Here is a 21,535-nt window from a genome sequence, read left to right as displayed (position 1 = left end):
ATGAATGAAAGAGGAGAGATCACAACCAACACCAAGTAAATACAAACGATTTTAAAAATGTATTCTGAATAGTTATATGCCAACAAATTGGCAATCTAGAAGAAATGGATACATTTCTAGAAAACCACAAATTACCAAAACTGGAACAGGAAGAAAGAAAAAACCTGAACAGGCTGATTACCAGGGAGGACATTGAAGCAGTCATCAAAAACCTCCCAAGACACAAAAGTCCAGGGCCAAATGGCTTCTCAGGGGAATTTATCAAACATTTAAAGAAGAAACAATACCTATTCTACTAAAGCTGTTCCGAAGGATAGAAAGGGATGACTACTTTAAATTTGTTTGATGAGGCATCACCTTGATTCCAAAACCAGACAAAGATCCCACCAAAAAGGATAATTATAGACCAATATCCCTGATGAACACTGATGCAAAAATTCTCAACAAGATACTAGCCAAAAGGATCCAACAGTACATTAAGAACATTGTTCAGGGCAGCCCGGGTGGCTCAGCAGTTTAGCGCTGCCTTCAGCCCAGGGCCTGATCCTGGAGACCTGGGATCGAGTCCCATGTCCGGCTCCCTGCATGGAGCCTGCTTCTCCCTCTGCCTATGTCTCTGCCCACCGCCCCCCTCTCTGTGTGTCTCTCATGAATAAATAAAATCTTAAAAAAAAAAAAGAACATTATTCACCATGACCAAGTGGGATTTATCCCTGGGATGCAAGGTTGGGTCAACACTCGTAAAACAATCAACGTGATAGATCACATCAACAAGAGAAAAAACAAGAACCATATGATACTCTCAATGATGCAGAGAAAGCATTTGACAAAAGATAGCATCTACTCCTGATCAAAACTCTTCAGAGTGTAGGAATATCCTACACTTAGATATTCCTCAGTATCTTAAAAGCCATCTATGAAAAACCCACAGCAAATATCATTCTCAGTGGGGAAAAACTGAAAGCCTTTCCCCTAGATCAGGATCACGACAGGGATGTCCACTCTCGCCACTGTTATTCAACATAGTACTAGAAATCCTAGCCTCAGCAATCAGACAACAAAAAGAAATAAAATGCATTCAAACTGGCAAAGAAGTCAAACTCTCTTCACAGATGATATGATTCTGTACATAGAAAACCCCAAAGACTCCACCCCAAGATTGCTAGAACTCATACAGCAATTCAGCGATGTGTCAGGATACAAAATCAATGCACAGAAATCAGTGGCATTTCTATACACAAACAATGAGACTGAAGAAAGAAAATAAGGAATCAACTCCATTTACAATTGCACCCAAAACCCTAAGGTACCTAGGAATAAACCTAACTAAAGATGTAAAGGATCTATAACCTAAAAACTACAGAACACTTCTGAAAGAAATTGAGGAGGACACAAAGAGATGAAAAAATATTCCATGCTCATGGATTAGAAGAATTAATGTTATGGAAATGTCTATGCTACCCAAGGCAATTTACATGTTCAATGCAACCCCTATCAAAATACCATGGACTTTCTTCACAGAGTTGGAACAAATCATCTTAAAATTTGTGCGGAATCAGAAAAGACCCCGAATAGCCAGGGGAATATTGAAAGAGAAAACCAAAGCTGGGGGCATCACAATGCCGGATTTCAAGTTGTAATACAAAGCTGTGGTCATCAAGATAGTGTGGTACTGGCACAAAAACAGACACATAGATCAATGGAACAGAATAGAGGATCCAGAAATGGGCCCCAACTCTATGGTCAACTAATATTCAACAAAGCAGGAAAGAATATCCACTGGAAAAAGGGCAGTCACTTTGATAAATGGTGCTGGGAAAATTGGACAGCCACGTGCAGAAGAATGAAACTAGACCATTCTTTTATACTATACACAAAGATAAACTCAAAATTGATGAAAGATCTAAATATGAGACAAGAATCCATCAAAATCCTAGGGGAAAACACAGGAAACACCCTTTTTGAACTTGGCCACAGCAACTTCTTGCAAGGTACAGCTATGAAGGCAAAGGAAACAAAATAAAAAATGAACTACTGGGACTTAATCAAGATAAAAACTTCTGCACAGCAAAAGAAACAGTCAACAAAAGTAAAAGACAACCTACAGAATGGGAGAAGATATTTGCAAATGACATATCAGATAAAAGGCTAGTTTCCAAGATCTATAAAGAACTTATTAAACTCAACAGCAAAGAAACAAAAAATCCAATCATGAAATGGGCAAAAAAAAAGAACAGAAATTTCACCTAAGAAGACATAAGACATGGCCAACAAGCACATGAGAAAACGCACTGCATCACTTGCCATCAGGGAAATACAAATCAAAACCACAATGAGATACCACCTCACACCAGTGAGAATGGGGCAAATTAACAAGGCAGGAAACCAGAAATGTTGGAGAGGATGCGGAGAAAGGGGAACCCTCTTATACTGTTGGTGGGAATGTGAACTGGTGCAGCCACTCTGGAAAACTGTGAGGAGGTTCCTCAAAGAGTTAAAAATAGAACTGCCCTACGACCCAGCAATTGCACTGCTGGGGATTTACCCCAAAGATACAGATGCAGTGAAATGCTGGGACACCTGCACCCAACGTTCATAGCAGCAATGTCCACAATAGCCAAACTGTGGAAGGAGCCTCGGTGTCCATCGAAAGATGAATGGATAAAGAAGATGTGGTCTATATACATAATGGAATATTACATAGTCATTAGAAGCGAATACCCACCATTTGTTTCAACATGGATGGAACTGGAGGGTATTATGCTGAGTAAAATAAGTCAATAGGAGAAGGACAATCATTATATGGTTTCACTCATACAGGGAATATAAGTAATAGTGAAAGGGATTATAGGGCAAGGAGGGAAAATGAGTGGGAAAAATTAGAGAGGGTGACAAAATATGAAAGACTCCTAACTGCTCCTAACTCTCTGCTGAGCAGAGAGTCTTATGCAGGGCTTGATCCCAGGACTCTGAGATTATGACCCAGACTGAAGGCAGATGCTTAACCAACTGAGCCAGCTAGGTTCCCCTCATTGGACAACCTTTTAATCTTTAGTTTGGTTTCCAGTTTAGACTTTTCTAGCAAGAACATGTTTGGACCACCATGAATATTGCATTGCTCTTGGCAATGAAAGTTCTTCATATAAGTGAAAAAAAAATTGCCATAGTTCTGGTTTATAGGTTAATCTCTTGTGAGTTTGGTTAACATGGCTCAGTTCCCCGGGCTCTCACCACATGGATGTACTGTCAAGAAGGAGTTTATGAATTTGCCAGAGAGAGGGCCATGATAATTCTCATAGGTATAGAAACCTTGAATGAGAAGAACCACGACAGAAAAGCCCCCTGACCTCTGTCTACTGGTATTTTCTATTGTAAAAGTGATATCATGAAATGGCAAAGAAATATATTTTTAAAAAAGTTATGCAGACTATGTTGTAAATCTGTTCCATCTAGTAAACTGAAAATTATGCTTAATCAAAAACAAAGTTATATCAAGTGTAATGCAGTGGTTAAGAATGCAGCCTCTGGGATCAAACTGCCCAGGTTTATGAAATCTTGGCTTTGCCACTTAAGCAAATTGTGATTTTTAGCAAGTTCAAAGAAATCTAGTAGGGACTGTTGTAAGGAATAAAGATATTAATACATGTAAAATATATTGTTCAGTGCTTAGTATCTGTTAAGTGCTATATAAATGTTGACAACTACTTCTGGTTTTATTGTTATTATTGTATGTGTTCCCTTTCAGACTGTGTCCAAATGCATGGATATCTGGATATCGTTTCACGTTGCACGTAATTTATATTCTTCTTTTCATTCTAATACTATGTCATAAATACTCTGTATTGCCATAGAGGCCTTAACTCTAATTTTTAATAGTGTAATTTAATTTACTTAATAGTTGAGCACTTATTTAAAAATGACTATGCTATGTGACAGGGATATCAAAATGATGATAAATTAGAAAAACTGGCAAAGATGATGAACAGGAAACACACCAAAGAAGAAATATAAATGGTCAAAAGACAGGCTTACACTAACAAAGTCAAGAAATACAAATTAAAGCAACAATATTATTTTTGCCTAGTAGATTGGCAACTTTAAAAAGTTTGCTAATAATCACTTTAGAATAGGATATAGGACAATGAATATTTCCCTTTTCTGCTGGCAAAGTGTAAGCTAGTGCAGGCATTTTAAGTATTAACATTTAAAATGCATTGAATCCTACCTCAACCATTTTACTCTTCCACATTTGGTTTTCAAGAAACAGTTGCTATGTGCTTCAGGAGATTAACACAAGGATGTTCACTGCAACATTTGTAATCATGCAAATTGAAGACCACATAACTGGTCATCAGAATTTGGAATGGTTGCATAATTTGTGATATATTTATTCTTAGAAAGAATGTGTTCTATCAATCAAAACTGACATGGAAAACTTCCAAGGTTTATTGCTAAGTAAACAAGTAAACAAAAAGTTGCAGAAAAACAAGTACAAGACAGCATTATCTTTTTTTTTTTAAGGTTTTATTTATTTATTCATGAGAGACACCGAAAGAGAGGCAGAGACAGGCAGAGGGAGAAGCAGGCTTCATGCAGGGAGCCTGACATGGGACTCGATTCTGGGACTCCAGGATCGCGCCCTGGGCCAAAGGCAGACGCTCAACTGCCGAACATGGATGCCGAACCACCCAGGCATCTCAAGACAACATTTTCTTAACACACACTCTAAACAAAATATATAACTGGATAGATAAATATGTAAGTATATATGTATGTATATATGTATACATATACACACATGTGTACATATACACATATATGTATATGTTGTGTGTTTGTGTGTAAATATGTTGAAAATTTTCTGGGAGAGTCCATACCAACAATGGCCATCTTTAGATAGGAAACTAAAATTGGCCAAGGGGACTTTAGCTTTTCCTCTATTTTTAAATGTTTTTAAGTATTCTTTGTATAATTAAGGATAAACCTTTAAAAATTAAAAGATGAATCACATAAATTTCCTGAATCCCAGTTACTATCCTATTGAGTTGTCCTATAACAATTTATTTAGCCATTGACTTGTATTTGGTGGTTTAGGTTTTTACATTATAGATCTTTATACACTGCAGCTCCTTTTTCTTGTTGATTTATTTCTCTAGGATAAATTCCAAGAGTGGGATTATTGGATAAAATGGTATAAACATCTTTCTGGCTTGTGATATATTTTTCCACATTGCTTTCCAAAAATGTTGTGCTTCTCTTTCCCCATCATTACTACAAAAAAATCAAGTGAGCTCTCCTACTACCTGGCATGGATCTACTTTTCTATTACCATCTCCTCATTCTCAGGAATGTGCACTTTACACTTCAGTTTTCAACCTGTTTTAGAATTCACACTTCCTACATGACCATTAGCTTATACCATTCCTCCTATGCCTCACATGCATGTATATTTCTGAGAGATACAATGAACATTCCCATTTTATAGATGAGAGCACTGAGGCTTACAAAAGTCAAGTAACTTGCCTAGGGTCCCATAGTTAACATGTTGTAACTAATTTTCTCTGCATCGGGAGTGGTTTTCTATTCATTTGAAGTAAACAGATTGGTTTGAAACCAAGTACCATTGCATACACATAGGTCCACCTCTGCCATTGCTCTCCTACTCCACCTGGTCTCCTGGCACCAGTGCATGTTTGTGTCCTCCTACCTTTCTGTCTGTGTCTCTTCTTGGTCTGCTTCTCAGATTGCCAAACTGTGTTTCACATTCTCAAACTCCATTCCTTCTCTATTTCATCTGTTTTTACCAAAGGTACCAGACCAGTGGCTTCCATCCTTGGAGAACTTAAACCAAAACAAACCAAACAAAATGAGGCCTGGACTCTACCCCCAGAAGTCTAGATTCATTGATCTGGGGTAGAGTCTGGGCCTGGGACTGAGAATTTTGTTTAAGATTCCCCCCCTCAAACTTTGGAATGAAAACTTCTTAGATGCTATTCTTGTTTTCCCCTCCTGAGTGTTGGTGGCAACATAGCTGCTCTTTTTTGTTTGGCAACTGCTACCCTGTCTTCCTTTGCTACCACCACCACTCCCATTCATTTGTCTGCCCTGCTGCTTCTACCTGTCCTATTTTGTCCCTTTGTGTTCTCCCTTACCAAAAGCACCTTGTTGTTCCTACCTTCAAACCTTTGCCCCTGCTACCACTGCTGCCCACAACCACTCCTCTTTCCTCTATCCTAATTCTATTGAGCTGAAGTTTTGCCTCCTCCACTCAGATCTCTTACATCACAGCCTACATGGATGGCTACTTCCTTCTGAACTCCTATGTCAATTCTCACCTACTTCATTTTGTGCACTTTTCATTTAGAGCTGGAAGGTAGTGTATGATTTTCATATGTAGACAGGAGGAAGCACTCTGAATGGTTTTTAAGAGCACAGGATTAGGAGGAAGACTCATGTTTTAATTTCCAGGCTTCTGCTTAACCACTAGAAGCCACAGTTTTCTCATTTATAAATTAAAAATAACAATGATATATCTCACAGAGCTTAGCTGAGTGCATGGGAAGCATCTAACACAGTACCTGCTACATGATGAAAGTTTGATATGTGTTAACTATTAGATATAGGATATATGGTAATACGACTGATTTCTTTCAACTAAATAGTGGGAATTAACTTAAGCATCCAAAGGATTGATTTCCCTTATCAACTGTGCCATAACTATGTGTTATACGAATGAGTAGAAGATACCCACTTATTCTGATGATGTTACATTGCCCAGATCTTTTTCCAGAAATCCTCTTTTGGAGTCCATGACAGCAAGTTTATTATAAGTCAGAAAGAGAAAGGGAATTTAAGGAAATTTCAGAACAGAAGTTCTCAAAAAATGTTCCCCCAAGGAGATTGCAAATGCTTGAAGAACAGGGGCCTTATCTATATGTAGGGTTCTTAGCCTGGAGTTAACTAAAGCTGGGTGCAGGCTTTTGTCTTACATGTTTTTCCAGTTTGAGGGACTGTTACTTTATTATTTTCAAAGGTATTTATGACAGAGAGGGGCTAAGAATCTTTTTAAAAAATATTTTATAGGTGAGGTGCCTGGGTGGCTTAGTTGGTTGTGTTTGCCTTCTGCTCAGGTAATGATCCTGGGGTCTTGGGATAGAGCCCCATGTAGGGCTCCTGGCTAACCTGGGAGCCTTCTTCTTCCTCTTCCTATCCCTCTGCACTTCCCACTCTCCCATTGTTCCGCCACTCCTTCACCCCCTGCTTGTACTCGCGCATGTGCATGTTCTCTATCTCAAAGAAGTAAAAAATAATCTTAAAAATATTTTAAAGTGCCAAGGCTCCTAGAAGAATGCTATAAAGTTAACAATAAATTTAAATATTTAAGGAATAAAAAATGCTTTCATATGCTAAGAGATTCTATTCATCTATTGTTTTTTTTTTTTTTTTTTTTTTTTTTTTTTATTTATTTATTTATTTATTTTTTTTATTGGTGTTCAATTTTCTAACATACAGAATAACACCCAGTGCCCGTCACCCGTTCACTCCCACCCCCCGCCCTCCTCCCCTTCTACCACCCCTAGTTCGTTTCCCAGAGTTAGCAGTCTTTATGTTCTGTCTCCCTTTCTGATATTTCCCACACATTTCTTCTCCCTTCCCTTATTTTCCCTTTCACTATTATTTATATTCCCCAAATGAATGAGAACATATAATGTTTGTCCTTCTCCGACTGACTTACTTCACTCAGCATAATACCCTTCCATGCTCATGGATTGGCAGAATTAATATTGTGAAAATGTCAATGTTACCCAGGGCAATATACACGTTTAATGCAATCCCTATCAAAATACCATGGACTTTCTTCAGAGAGTTAGAACAAATTATTTTAAGATTTGTGTGGAATCAGAAAAGACCCCGAATAGCCAGGGGAATTTTAAAAAAGAAAACCATATCTGGGGGCATCACAATGCCAGATTTCAGGTTGTACTACAAAGCTGTGGTCATCTATTCATCTATTGTTATAGTTCATATTGTTATTTTAAATGGTGAGGGATGGGTTGGAATGGAACTATAGACATTCCCTCAATCTCTACTCCTTGACCTCACTTTTACAGTGTTCCTGAAACAAACAGGTGCTAGTGTTCTGGTGTATGGAGTGTGATCTTGGGAAAAAGGCTAGTTTTTCTCTTGGAATGAAGAAAACTGGACTGTCCGGATTGATATGGTGACTTTTCTGTTTTGTTAGTGACACATTCTAACACATTGAGTTAATTAAAACAAATTACACTAGAGTTATTACTTGAAAGAAATGAGAAGTTAGCTTTCTATTGCTTATCTTCTAGTTCCCAATGCTATATTTTTAGAAGCATTTATTTTAAATGGAGAGAGTCCAAAGGCGAACACAGCTATCTTGATTAAAAAAAATAAATAAATAAAAACAGAACACAAACAAACCCAAAATCTGAACATGAGAATTGGGAGGAGGATTCTTTTCTCATTGTGCTTTTTTGTCCAGTGGTATGTTGGTAAACTGGCTCGCTAGGGGTAGAAAAACAAGTCCTTATTTGCAGTGTTTGCCAATCTCTGTGGTGCAAATATTCCCACTATGGCCAATTTCAAAAACTACCAATGTGAGGCCACTAAATGCAATTGGGAGGAAATGCACAGAATTTTTTTGTGAGCAAATACAAGTTGGCTTCAGTAAACCACTGTAATCCTCATAAACCTGCAGAAGGGTTTCTAGGGAGGTTCAGTTTTATAGCAGTGCCTTTTGGCACTGCTCTAAAAGCAGATTTTAAGAGCAAAATGTAATCAGAAACAAATTCTATTAGAGGATATTTAAGGAGATTGAAATATGTAGTTTAAAACATATTATTCAAACTCCCTGATAAAATTCGTCTTCCTCTACTTCAAACCACTGTTAAAAAGAAAACCAAAGGCCCAAAATGGAGTCTGTTGTGCTAGGCCCAAGACTGGAATTCAGTATGTAACCAAATTGCAGTTTCAACTTTCCCCAGGAATGTAATCTTAACCAGTCAGTCTAGAATTTTCTGGTAAGGTTATACCCCTAATAAGATCCTTTAGTTGCAGAAAGGAAGGTAACTTTGCCTGAAATGATTTTTTTGTTTGTTTGTTTATGACTTCTTTGTCCTACGTTTAAAAACCTTTCCCTTTCTTTACCCTTTGGAGCTCCTTTCCACTTGCTAGATGAGATGCTGCCTAATTCATGACCATTGAATAAAGCCAGTTAGATCTTCAAATTTACTCTGTTGAATTTTGTTTTTAACACCCCTAAGACTTTCTCTCCCTTTTCTTCTTCCTCCACTATCTACATTCTTTTTTTTTTTTTTTTTTCTAGATTGACTGCTCTTCTGGAGGAGAGTCCTTTTTGGGAGCTGATTAGAGATAGGGTGGGGAGGGGTGGGCTACTCTTTGGTGGACAGGGGAGGAGGGGAGGTCTGGTAATAGCAGGATACTAATCTGTATTCTATCATGTTATTTTCCTATACTTAAAAAATTGAGGAGGAAAAAGTAAAACTACCTTCTTAAAGTTTATAGTTTGAGAATTGATAAATCTTTATAAGCCTTCCCTTTATAGAAGGAAAAGCAGTATAAATGATGTAGTTTTGGAATGGAAATGAAGCTTGGTGGGGTGAGGTCCAGAACCAATGACCAAGAAAAAATTCTTGAGATGTCTTTGGTGCAAAATGGTAGTTTAATTAAAGCATGGGGACAGGACCTTCCTGTTGGCAGGAAGAGCTGTTGTCCCACGGTTGTGAGGGGTGACTGATTGTATACTTGGGAGTTGGGGGAGGTAAGGAAAAAGGAGGTTTTCGAAAGAATTTTTGATTGCTAAAGAGGACCTATAAGATATTGGAGGTCTTCTATTGTCAAGTTAAGGTTTTTATTCCCTCTAGTAAAGCATTAACATTAAGATAGTTGGGAGTTACCTCCTAGAAGTTAGGTTATTGATATGAATGTTTTTTTTCTTATAAATCAACTAAGACAATTTGTAAACTGAGGGAGACTCATGTCTATAGGATTATAACCTCTATTAATTAACTATTTGTTTTTCCTTTCCCTTAGCTTAGGGTAGCCAGTAGTGCCTGAGGAATGTCATACATATCCCACCTGTTTGTGGGGGTGTCGTTTCTGGGGGTGTCAGCTTGTGCTTTGTCCTCAGCTAGCCTTCTCTTCCCTCATCATAAATACAATTCAAGTTTTTTTTATTTTCTTTCCATTTACTTATGGGTACTTCTTAACCTGTATCTACATTTCAAAACCAATTTTACCGATCAAGTCTGAGTTAATAAAAAGTTAAAAGCAAAGCCAATTGTTTATCTATCCTCATTGATTTTTATTTTGGCTATCTGGTCAAAATTGCAACATGACCATGAGCAAGTCATTTGGTCTTTCTGAACCTGAGTTACATCATCTGATAAACAACAAGATTGAACCAAATGGTCTTTAAATTGCCTTCTAGCCATAAGAGTTTATGATACCTACATTGAATTTAATAAGCAGCTTCATATTTTTTTGTGAAATACACTAATAATTTCTACTTTTAAAATGTCCTAAACCTGTTAGCTTGATAAGTAGATGTATTTTGTCTGACTTAACCAGAACTCTTCTGCCAATAGAAAGAACTTACTCTTATTCTAAAGAATAAGTTCTCTCTGGGGATGCCTGAGTGGCTCAGCAGTTGGGTGTCTACCTATACCTAATCCCAGAGTCCTGGGATTGAATCTGGCATTGGGCTCCCTTCGAGGAACCCGCTCCTCCCTCTGCCTCTCCCTCTGCCTATGTCTCTTCCTCTTTCTCTGTGTCTCTCAAGAAAAAAAAAAAAAACAAGTTTTCTCTGGTGCTGTCCCCAGACTCTGAGATTCATCAAAGTCATCTGGAAGAAGAAATCTCTCTGGAGTTGGAAGAAGGTTCTCACTATACATTAAGAATCCTCCTCCAATGGTCATCACCAGTTCTAGCTCTTGAGGATTCATATTCTCTCAATACACTTGATATTCTCTGTGTTTCTTTTTCCTTCCATCTGTTTCTGGACTCCACAGTCTGCCTACAACTCAAGGATCCTAGTCATCTAGGAAAAGGATAGGGTGAGTGAGCAATAGAGGCATGCCTTCCCATCCTTTTTGGTTTTGTATCACTTGGCTCTTACCTATCAAATACCTAGGATTCACTTTGTTTAGGAGACTCTCGAAGAATAATCATGACAACAGATATTTACTGAATGCTTATTATTTGCTAAGGACTCTATAGACTCATTTAATTTATAAAAACCACATTAATTCTAGCTCCATTCTATCTATAAAGAAATTGAAGCTTAATGAGGTTTACCTGAGGCCAAAATGAGTGATAGGAGCAATCTAGGACTGCTTGATCTGTGCTCCTAACTCTAAATCTTGTGTAGTTGCATCCAAAGCTCCTAAAATAAAACTAGGGGTAAAAAGCAGAAAGCCAAATAAAAGCTCTAAGATGGGAACTGCATTTCACAAGTTTTGCCAGCTAAAGAGAGGACATGGGTTGCTGAGAGGAAGGAGGTCACACATAGCTCTAAGGATCTTCCTCTTTCACTTGCTTCCCTTCCCCATCCCCAGATATCTACTCAGGGTGCTTTGGGCTCAACTCTGGGCTCAGGTCTATCTGATTACCAAACTCAGTACAGGCAGTTAGTAGTGACAGGTCACCACTCCCTGTCCCCATTATTTTTATTTCCTAGCCTGGTATCACTTATTCAAGTGTGTGAAGACTCACTTGTGAACTAACATTGGCAAAGTCATCACAAAATGGATTTGGGGGACAGCCTGGGTGGCTCAGTAGTTTAGCGCCGCCTTCAGCCCAGGTTGTGATCCTGGAGACTCAGGATCGAGTCCCACGTCGGGCTTCCTGCATGGAGCCTGCTTCTCCCTCTGCCTGTATCTCTGCCTCTCCCTCTCTCTCTGTGTGTCTCTCATGAATGAATAAATAAAATCCTTTTTAAAAAAAATGGATTTAGGGCCTTTTCTACTGGCAGAAAGACTGACCCTAGATTCATGACCTCATTTTCATTCCCCCAGATTTTGAAACCCCGTTTTAAGGGAAAGGAAATGATACATTGCAGAAAGTGTCCAGTGGTTTAGGAGCTACAAAGGCATACATTTTTTTTTTTTTTTTAAGAGAGAGAGCGAGCACATGTGTGAGCTTGCGGAGGTGGATAGAGGCAGCACAGAGGGGGAGAGAGAGAATCTTAAGTAGGCTCCATGCCTAGCAGGGAACCCAATGCGAGGCTTGATCTCATGACCCTGAGATCATGACCTGAGCCCAAATCAAGAGTGGATACTTAACCAACTGAGCCACCAGGCACCCCATACATCTTTTAAAAAGTTTTTTAATTTGTATCATTTTACAAAGGTATACACCTTAAATGGCACCTCCCTGCAATCTTCCATTTGGAAACGGGAGGTGTTCTGAGTCATGATGGAAAGCTAAGTGTTGTTCCTCAGGATGACTTAATTCAATTAACTGACAGGATAAGCTAAAAGTTTTCAGTTTAAAGCTAGAATTTTTTCAGTCAATAAAACAAGATGACACATTAAGAATGGAAAGCACTCAGGAAGAAAGAGAAGATGCCTTTAAAAAAAGGTTTTGATGAATTGTCTGTTTGATGGAGAAACTCAAAGAGAAAGTAAGGTTGGTGCTTCTTTGACCATCTTTTAATTTTAAATGGATTAATAGTTAAGAGGATGTCAAGGGGTGAGAGAGACCAGGGGCATATCTGGGCTTTGTGGGACCTGAATCTTAAATGATTTAGGGGGGCTCTATTAAGAAAAATAATAATATGAAAATAGGTATAGAGCCTTGGAAAAGCTCATGCAAGTGAGAACTCTTGAGATGAAGCTTCATTAGCTTTATAGAAGATCCTTCCCCAGTCGAGATAGTTTAAATTTTTTTCCATCTAACTCAAAAATAGACATACCACTCTGAGAGATTCTATGCTGAGTGACTAAAGTGTTAGTGAGAGAGATGTGAGGGGCTATGAAGAGGCCAATAAAACACAGAGTAATTACAGGGAGTTTACTAGGTGGTATTGTGCTATATTCAGAGAGAAGGTCATATGTGTACATAGCCTCAAATACCAGGATACTCTTTAAGAAAAGAATGCCCAGAGGGCAAGTGGCTCAGCGGTTTAGCGCCCCCTTCAGCCCAGGGCGTGATCCTGGAGACCCAGGATCGAGTCCCGCGTCGGGCTCCGTGCGAGGAGCCTGCTTCTCCCTCTGCCTGTGTCTCTGCCTCTCTCTCTCTCTCTCTCTCTCTCTCTTTCTCTGTGTGTGTGTGTCTCATGAATAAATAAATAAATAAAATCTTAAAAAAAAAAAAAAAAGAATGCCCAGAGGTGCTCAGGGTCATGTGAACTACCTATGTGGTTTTCCTACCCTGAATCTGAAAGAAGAGATTAGGATACATAACATCCTGACTAAAGTTCTTTTCACTATCCCTTCTGGTTTCTACTAATTATATTTTGTTTTATATGCATCTTCACCATGGGTGATACAAACAGCCAGCACAATTCAAATACTACCCACCTCCTCTCTTTTTTTTATTTTTTACTTTTATCCACTGCTGCTAAACTATAAAAATAAAGAGATGTCTCAACTCATGAATTAAGAAACATTTATGAGACATGTAGACCATTATAAACTTTGAAAACATTTTAATCTTCATCAGATTTTTTGCAACTAGTTTCAGATACCTCAAAATGTAGGGTTAAACTTAACTGCAACGTCCCTTTTAAACCCTGGGGCAATAGAAGAATAAAAAAGGCCTGAGGTGGTGCCAGCTTTGCAGACTGACCAGCACTGTGGAGAATTCTAATTTTACGGAGTGGAGCTGATTTGGATGGTCTTATTACTAGTCAAAAGAATCTTAAACCCATTCAGCAGCTGACAGCCCGTGTTTAAATTGGAAAAGAAAGATTGTCAGAACCTCTAGTGGTAATAGTACAGTTCAGCAGCAAATTCCATGAGTTAAAGAGAAAAGATGGTACCTTTAGAGGAATTAATGGAATGCATATAAGAGCCACTAAAAAAACAAATATCTAAGCTTTAAAATATTTTATCAGGCAGCCCAGGTGGCTCAGCGGTTTAGCGCAGCCTTCAGCCTAGGGCCTGATCCTGGAGACCCAGGATCGAGTCCTATGTCAGGCTCCCTGCATGGAGCCTGCTTCTCCTTCTGCCTGTGTGTCTCTGCCTCTCTCTTTCTCTCTCTCTCTGTCTCTCATGAATAAATAAGTAAATAAATATTTTAAAAAAATATTTTACCAGAAAATGAGCAACAAAATATATTGCAGATCAAATACAGATGGACAAGAGAGGAGGTTTCAACAACAGCAGATTGGCAGAAGAGCTTGGGAGACACAGTAATAGATTCTCTCTGTCCTGAAGGAAAGCCAGCAGTCAGCAGGAGGGCCAATTTCTCTGCATACTGGCACTCAACTTCTCATAATAATCAATTAAAAAAAAAAAGTTGGACTCCTAGTCTCTAGTTCTTATGAGATTGTCCAAAGTGCCTTAAGCCAAGATACTAATGCATCAGGAAAGGAGCATGAAAAAGGCAAGAAAGCCTCTCACTATGCCTCCATTCAGCAGCCCCTTTCCACACGACCCAGAGTGGAGCACAGGTAGGGGAAGGGCATTTTCAAACATAATAGACATAGGTGCAACACTCTCAGCAGAAGCTGGAGCAGCATTTGTAATTGTAGTCCAGAAGGAGATTCAGTGACCCTACATGAGTATGCTTTGTATGTTTTGGGGGGTAAAAGAGAGATTATCCTTCCTTCCTCTCTTCCTCCCTCCCTTCTGTATCTTTTTCCCTTGTATGCCAGGAAATTGCTCAATTTACACACCCTAGAATCATGGTTTTACATAGTATGAGGCTTATCCAATTTTCTTCCCATCTAATATAAGCAGTAGTCTGTCCCAAGTCAGAGGAGGCAACGTGATTGTCCATCCATCCATCCGTCCATCCGTCCATCAAAACTTTACAGGGAATCTTCCAAGTAAAAGGCAGTATTTTTAAAATATCACAACATACAATTCTTGTTGTCAAGGAAATTATGGTCCAGTTCAAGGCTAAGATGAAAAATTTAAGTGACAAATGAGAGATGATAATAATATAAAAGATCACAAAGGCTTAGAAGGACCAGGAAGGGTTTAAAAGGGGGAAAGAGACTTGATATAGAATTGGAGTGGATGGAAAGATCTTTAATATCTTATAAAAGGTATGGAAAAGTCCTCTGGATGAGGCAACAATATGGAGGCCTATATGTATGCTATGGAACAAATGTTTGTGTTCCTCCAAAATTCATAGGCTGATGCCTTAACCCCCAATATGATGGTGTTTGGAAGTGGAGCCTTTGGAGGGTAATTAATTCATAAAGGTAGAACTCTCATGAGTGGGATTACTGCCCTTATAAGAAGACACATGGCCATCTCTCTTGGCCATGTGAGGATATAATGAGAAGACATCTGTCTATAAGCCACAATCAGACCTGCTAGACTTTTTATTTTGGATTTACCCACCTCTAGAACATGAGAAATAAATGTTTATTATTTAAGCCACTATAGTATTTTTTGTTAAAGCAGCCTGAACTAAGACAATGCATATGGACTTGGGAAACTCATATAAGAAGGGAAGTGGGAGCTTGAGTATTGAGGGAGATTGAGTACAAAAAATGATGACAATTTTCTGCTCCTCCCCATATTCATACCACTTGCAACGTGATTTTGTAGCCCTTCTTATCAAGAGATAACTATTTCCCTACCTCTTACATCTGAGCTGGCCTTATAATTGCCCTGGCCAATGAAGTAACAGAAGTAATTATGTACCCATCTTGAGCCTAGGGCTTAAGAGATCTTCTACCCCTTTTCACTCTCTTGGACCCCAGGCCAGCTATCACATAAACAAGCCCAGCTAACAGGCTGGAGGATGAGAGACTATACAGAGGGGAGCACAGTTGTCCTAGTCAAACCCATCTTAGACTAGCCAAGAACCAGTAATCTCCAAACATGTGAGAGAATGCTGTCTATATTAGCAGAGCTGCCTACTTGATCCATAGGAGTGGGTCCTAATAAAATAAACACCCAGCTGACCTATAAACTTGTGAGACATGCTTATCATTTTAAACCACTACATTTAGGGGTAGTTTGTTACCCAGCAATAGCAATGCCTAAAAAGCTTAGGATCTTTGTTCTATAAATAATGTAAAGACTATTAGTAAATATTGTAATACAACAAAGAAGGTTCATTAGTAAGTTTCCTATCAACATTATAGTACTGGAATGTAGTGATAATTTTAGTCTATTCAAAGTTAAATTAATTTTTAATCAAAATAATAAATACACGTAGTTTAAGAAGTCAAATAGTACTATAACGCTTATAAGGAAAAAATGTAGTCCCAGGCTATGGACCTGCCTATGCCCCAGTAAGTACTGTTTCTTGGTTTTCTCTTTTGGAATTTATCTTCATATTTATAAATACTATGTTTATATTCTTTATATTTATCTACTTTAAAAAATATCTGTTGACTTCATGTTATGGCAGGTAAGAATTTTTCTGTCTCCCTGCTTCTCTTCTCATATCCATTAATCCCAATTTAATAATTGACATTATCAATTTAATATCACTTTTTTGGTTAAATGAACATTCAATATTTATATATGCCTATATAAATATTGTTCACTATAAGGCATATATGATACTTTGTTTTTATACAAATTTTGTTTTTTATTACTCTTTTATTTGCTTAGTTTTCTATGTACCTATTATTAATTTTTCCCAAATATAGAAGATACCAAAAAAATTTTCAAGTCTACTTTGTGCATAATCAAAAGCATCCATTTGTTTATAATTAATGAACTAATTAAAATTTTTTCAAGGTCTCCATTGTGAAGTTCTTTTGCTCTGATTTGAACTGGTTTTATGTAGGTATAACCATCATCTAGCATTTCTTATGCTGAATGTGTGCTGGTTTTCAACATCTTCCTCTCTCTTGACTCAACCTCTTATTTTGGGAGAGCATATCCTTTAGTAGTTTCTAGAGAATGAGAGCTTGAATGGCTGAAATATCTTTATTCTAACTCAAACTTAATTGTTTGACCAAGAATATAAGAATTTCTAATGTATTACTTCACCATCTGCTGGCTTTCAAAGTTACTGTTAACAAATTCCTTGAAAGACACAAATTACCAAAGTTTATTTAAGAAGAAGTAAATAACCTAAATAGTTTTATGTTTATTAGAGGAATTTAATTTGTAGTTAAAAAAAAAAAAAAAAAAAACCTTCTGGTAAAGAAAATACCAGGCCCAGATGACTTCACTGATGAATCTTCTAAGCATTTAATGGGGAAATAATACAATATCTACACAACTCTTAAAATTTTTGAATTAATAGGAGAAAATATTCCCCAGGTCATTCTGTGAGGCATTATCCTAACACAAAACCAGACAAACATAAGAAAACTATAGACTAATATCCTTCCTGGGCATAGACACAATAATCCTGAACAAAGTTCTAGCAAATGAAATCCAGATATTTATGAAAACTGATAATATAGTATGACCAAGTGTTATTTGGTTCATGGAGGAACTGGAACTCTCATACATTGCCAGCGAGAATGTAAAATGGGATAACCCTCTGGAACACAGTTTGACAGTTTCTTGAAAAGTAATGCATACACCTACCATATAATCCAGCTATAGTTCTAGGTATCTAGTTCTAGGTATTTACTCTACAAAAATGGAAACATGTCCACAGGAAACACCTATCATGAATGTGTATAGCAGCTTTATTTGTTATAGTTAAAAACTGGAAACCCAAATGTTCATCATCTGGTGAATAGATAAACTGATGTGTCCATAAAATGGAATATGACTTAGAAAATAAAAGGAATAAACTATTGATACAATAAAAATATAAATTAATCTAAAATTATTTATGCTTAGTGAAAGACACCAGACTAAGGAGAGAGCACTCAGTAATTCCAACTACATAAAATTCCAGAAAATTAAAATTAAACTGATATTAATTGTCTGGAGGCAAGAAAGGGGAACAGGGAAAGATAGAAGGGAAGGATTTCAAGTAAAATTTGGAAAGTAATAGATATATTCATTATATTGATTGTGGTCATGATTTTATAGATACATACATACATCAAAACTTAAATAAGTGTACATTTCCCATATATGCCCTGTTTTTAAATCAATTATATCTCAATGAAAATGTTAAAAATGTGGATCAGTTTCATTTTCTTTGGCTTAGCAATCATGTCTATTCATCTTTATCTGTCTTTGAAATACCTTTGTGGTATTTCCAGTCTGACTCCAGCCTCTTTCCTTTCCACCACATAGGAGAGATAGGAATGCAATACTGTCAAATCTCAGAAAGATATCTTAAAATAATGAAAGCAGTATGCTCAAGGGTATTCTGACTGGTTTTAGCTGTACAGACAGAAGTGTATATAGCCTATGTCTATACTGGCAGTGATGTTTGCTGACATTAGTTACCTAACAACTGGAGACCTGGAATTCAAATTGAGCCAGTCAGCCAGACTTGAATGACCATGCAAATTACTTTTTGATCTTAAAAAAGAAAGGTGGGAGCAGTTCTCTGCCCCATTCCTAGAGATTCTGATTTAGTAAATCTGAGGTGGAACACAGGGAATTTGCATGTAAACCAAGATTAGAAACAATAGCATTAGGCAAAATTAACATTTTCACCCTTGCCTTCACTAGAACTTTCCACCATCATCAAGCTGGTGTTCCCTCTCCCTTTTATACTATATTAAATCCTCTCCCACTTGCCGTATATCTATCTATGCAAATTATGGTGACTCATAATGGCAAATTCCACCTCTTCTTTCGTGACTAACCATCTCTCTCTACTCCATTTCTTCTCATCTATCTCCAACCTCTTTTGTTTGAGTCAAAACATCTCAAAGATCCCAGGCTAATCATAAAGGTATTCCTTTCTCTGGGCTCCAAGTCACTATATAGGATGAAGTCCCCAGGGTTTCAAAACAAAGATTTACAGAAAATTAACTATTTTGCATTGCACGAGTCACTGTACCAACTTTTCTTATGGCACCAGTGTTTCTTTACTTACTCACTACATTGGACTCTGTCTATGGACAACTAGTATTATCCTGTTTTGGTTTTAGGGAAAATTATTAAAGCCTAGAGCAAAGTTGTTTATTTTTGCCATCCAAATTTCTGAGAAGATATTTTAGATAAGCAACTCACCACTGTCTTTGATCTCAAGCTATCAGCTTCAAAGTATAACATTTAAAAATAATTTTATGTGGTTTCTATTATTTTGCCTGCCTTGCATGCATTGAAGCTTGTTTTAAGATGTCTCTCCTGTTTTTGAACATTTTTGTAAGATGGTCAAGTTAGATGTTTGTCCTTTGTGATAAATCTCAACAACTCCTTTATAGACATATTCCAGACTTAATTGATTATTGTATTAAACAATGGTAATATGAATGCATTACTCTTCCTTACATGACATTTGCTGAGAGTGAAGTGTTGATGCCCATTCTTAATCTTTCTGGAAGAGCACTGGCTTCTGTTTTTTTTCTCTGCCCTTTGTAACTTTTCTCTTTTTTTTTAAGATTTATTTATTTATTCATGAGAGACACAGACTGAGAGAGAGAGGCAGAGACATAGGCAGAAGGAGAAGCAGGCTCCTCACAGGGAGCCTGATGCGGGACTTGATCCCAGATCACTGATGGCAGGCACCCAACCGCTGAGCCACCCAGGCATCCCTGTAACTTTTCTTGCAGAAAAAAAGGTTATACTTTATATATCTAATATATTTGGTAGGAGGGAGGACAATTAACATTCTTCTGCATAGTGGTGGTACACTTTTCTTTTTGTCAAGTCCAATGGAAAAAAAAATGTGTTAAAGGTAGAATATTTGGACAATGTGTTGCAGATATACCTCAGAGGCCCAGTCAAGGGTAAACTATTGATTTTATTATTTCTGGTTGACAGTCTTAGAGACAGTAGAATATAGTGGGCATAGATAAAAGCAGTAGTAGCACTAATTATATAGAACTGGGAAAACTGGTTTCCAAATTTTGTTCTTCCACCTATGTGATCTTTGGCAAAGTTGTTTATTCTTTTGCTTATTCCATTCATTCACTGCTCAAATATGTCTTGAGCATTATTTGTGTCAGACACTATGAAAAACTCTGGTAATAGAGGGGAGAACACAGTCCTTTCCCTATAGAATGTGGCAAGCATGAGAATATGCCTCAAAGATCTCTGACTATAGTAGCACAATGGCCTCAGATTCTATGGTCTGAAATTCATTGTACTATTTTTATAAAAACACACTTCCCATGAGCTGCTTTCTACCAGTGACTGACTGTGACAGAGATACTGGGAGATATTGGGAGACATGGTACTCATAAATTGGTCCATTATGGCTTAAGAACTCACTGACGGTCTTGCTGAACATTCCTTAGACTGTACAGTGTTCTAGTTCCTTCCATGCTGCCCTCTTTCCTTCACTCAGGGTCAGACTTACATCAAATTCTGATGGTTCTCACAAACTTATGTTCCTTCCTCATTTTCTCACTCAGGCATTTCTCATACTAAAAATCCTTGCACACTTAATCCCATCTTCGTGTTTGTTTCTTAAGGAACCTAGACTAACATATGGAGTATACATTCTAGTGGAGAAGACAAGAAAATAAACATGTAAATAATAAAATAGTTTCAGATAGCAATGATTATTTAACTTACAAAATGGCAGATTAGGATGGATTGATTGCCAGGGATGGGTTTGTGGAAGAAGGCAGTTTATTTTTTAGCTTACATGGACAGGGAGGATGTCTCTAAGGATGTTATATTCCTACTGAAAGTCAAGTAATGAGATGTAAATATTTTGGGGAAGAGGAGGCTGGGCAATGTGAAGGGCTGGAGCTCAGCAAGAGCAGCATGTTTGGGGAATGTAAAGACAGGAATCTTAGTAGCATCCTCTGGGACAATGTGGCAGGAGGTAAGATCAGAAAGAAAGACAGATAAAAGCCTGGTTCTATAGGGCTTCAAAGGCCATGGTAAGGAGCCTACATTTTATTCTTTTTTTTAATAATAAATTTATTTTTAATTGGTGTTCAATTTGCCAACATACAGATTAACACCCAGTGCTCATCCCGTCAAGTGCCCCCCTCAGTGCCCGTCACCCATTCACCCCCACCCCCCACCCTCCTCCCCTTCCACCACCCCTAGTTGGTTTCCCAGAGTTAGGAGTCTTTATGTTCCGTCTCCCTTTCTGATATTTCCTACCCATTTCTTCTCCCTTCCCTTCTATTCCCTTTCACTATTATTTATATTCCCCAAATGAAAGACAACATATGTTTGTCCTTCTCAGATTGATTCATTTCACTCAGCATAATACCCTCCAGTTCCATCCACGTTGAAGCAAATGGCAGGTATTTCTCATTTTTAATGGCTGAGTAATATTCCATTTTATACATAAACCACAT

The 21,535-nt window shown here is 37.7% G+C and overlaps 1 long non-coding RNA gene across 1 annotated transcript in view; it reads right to left on the bottom strand.

Annotated features, from left to right (window-relative positions):
* The window catches only part of LOC144303191 (uncharacterized), a 191,499-nt gene that overhangs the window by 60,471 nt on the left and 109,493 nt on the right, over positions 1-21,535 (bottom strand). The gene's annotated exons all lie outside the window — the stretch shown is intronic.

Source organism: Canis aureus, chromosome 32 (genome assembly GCF_053574225.1).
Source record: "Canis aureus isolate CA01 chromosome 32, VMU_Caureus_v.1.0, whole genome shotgun sequence".
Classification (NCBI taxonomy): Eukaryota; Metazoa; Chordata; class Mammalia; order Carnivora; family Canidae; genus Canis; species Canis aureus.
Note: the sequence above shows the minus strand (reverse complement) of the source record. Positions and strands in the feature narration are given on the sequence as shown.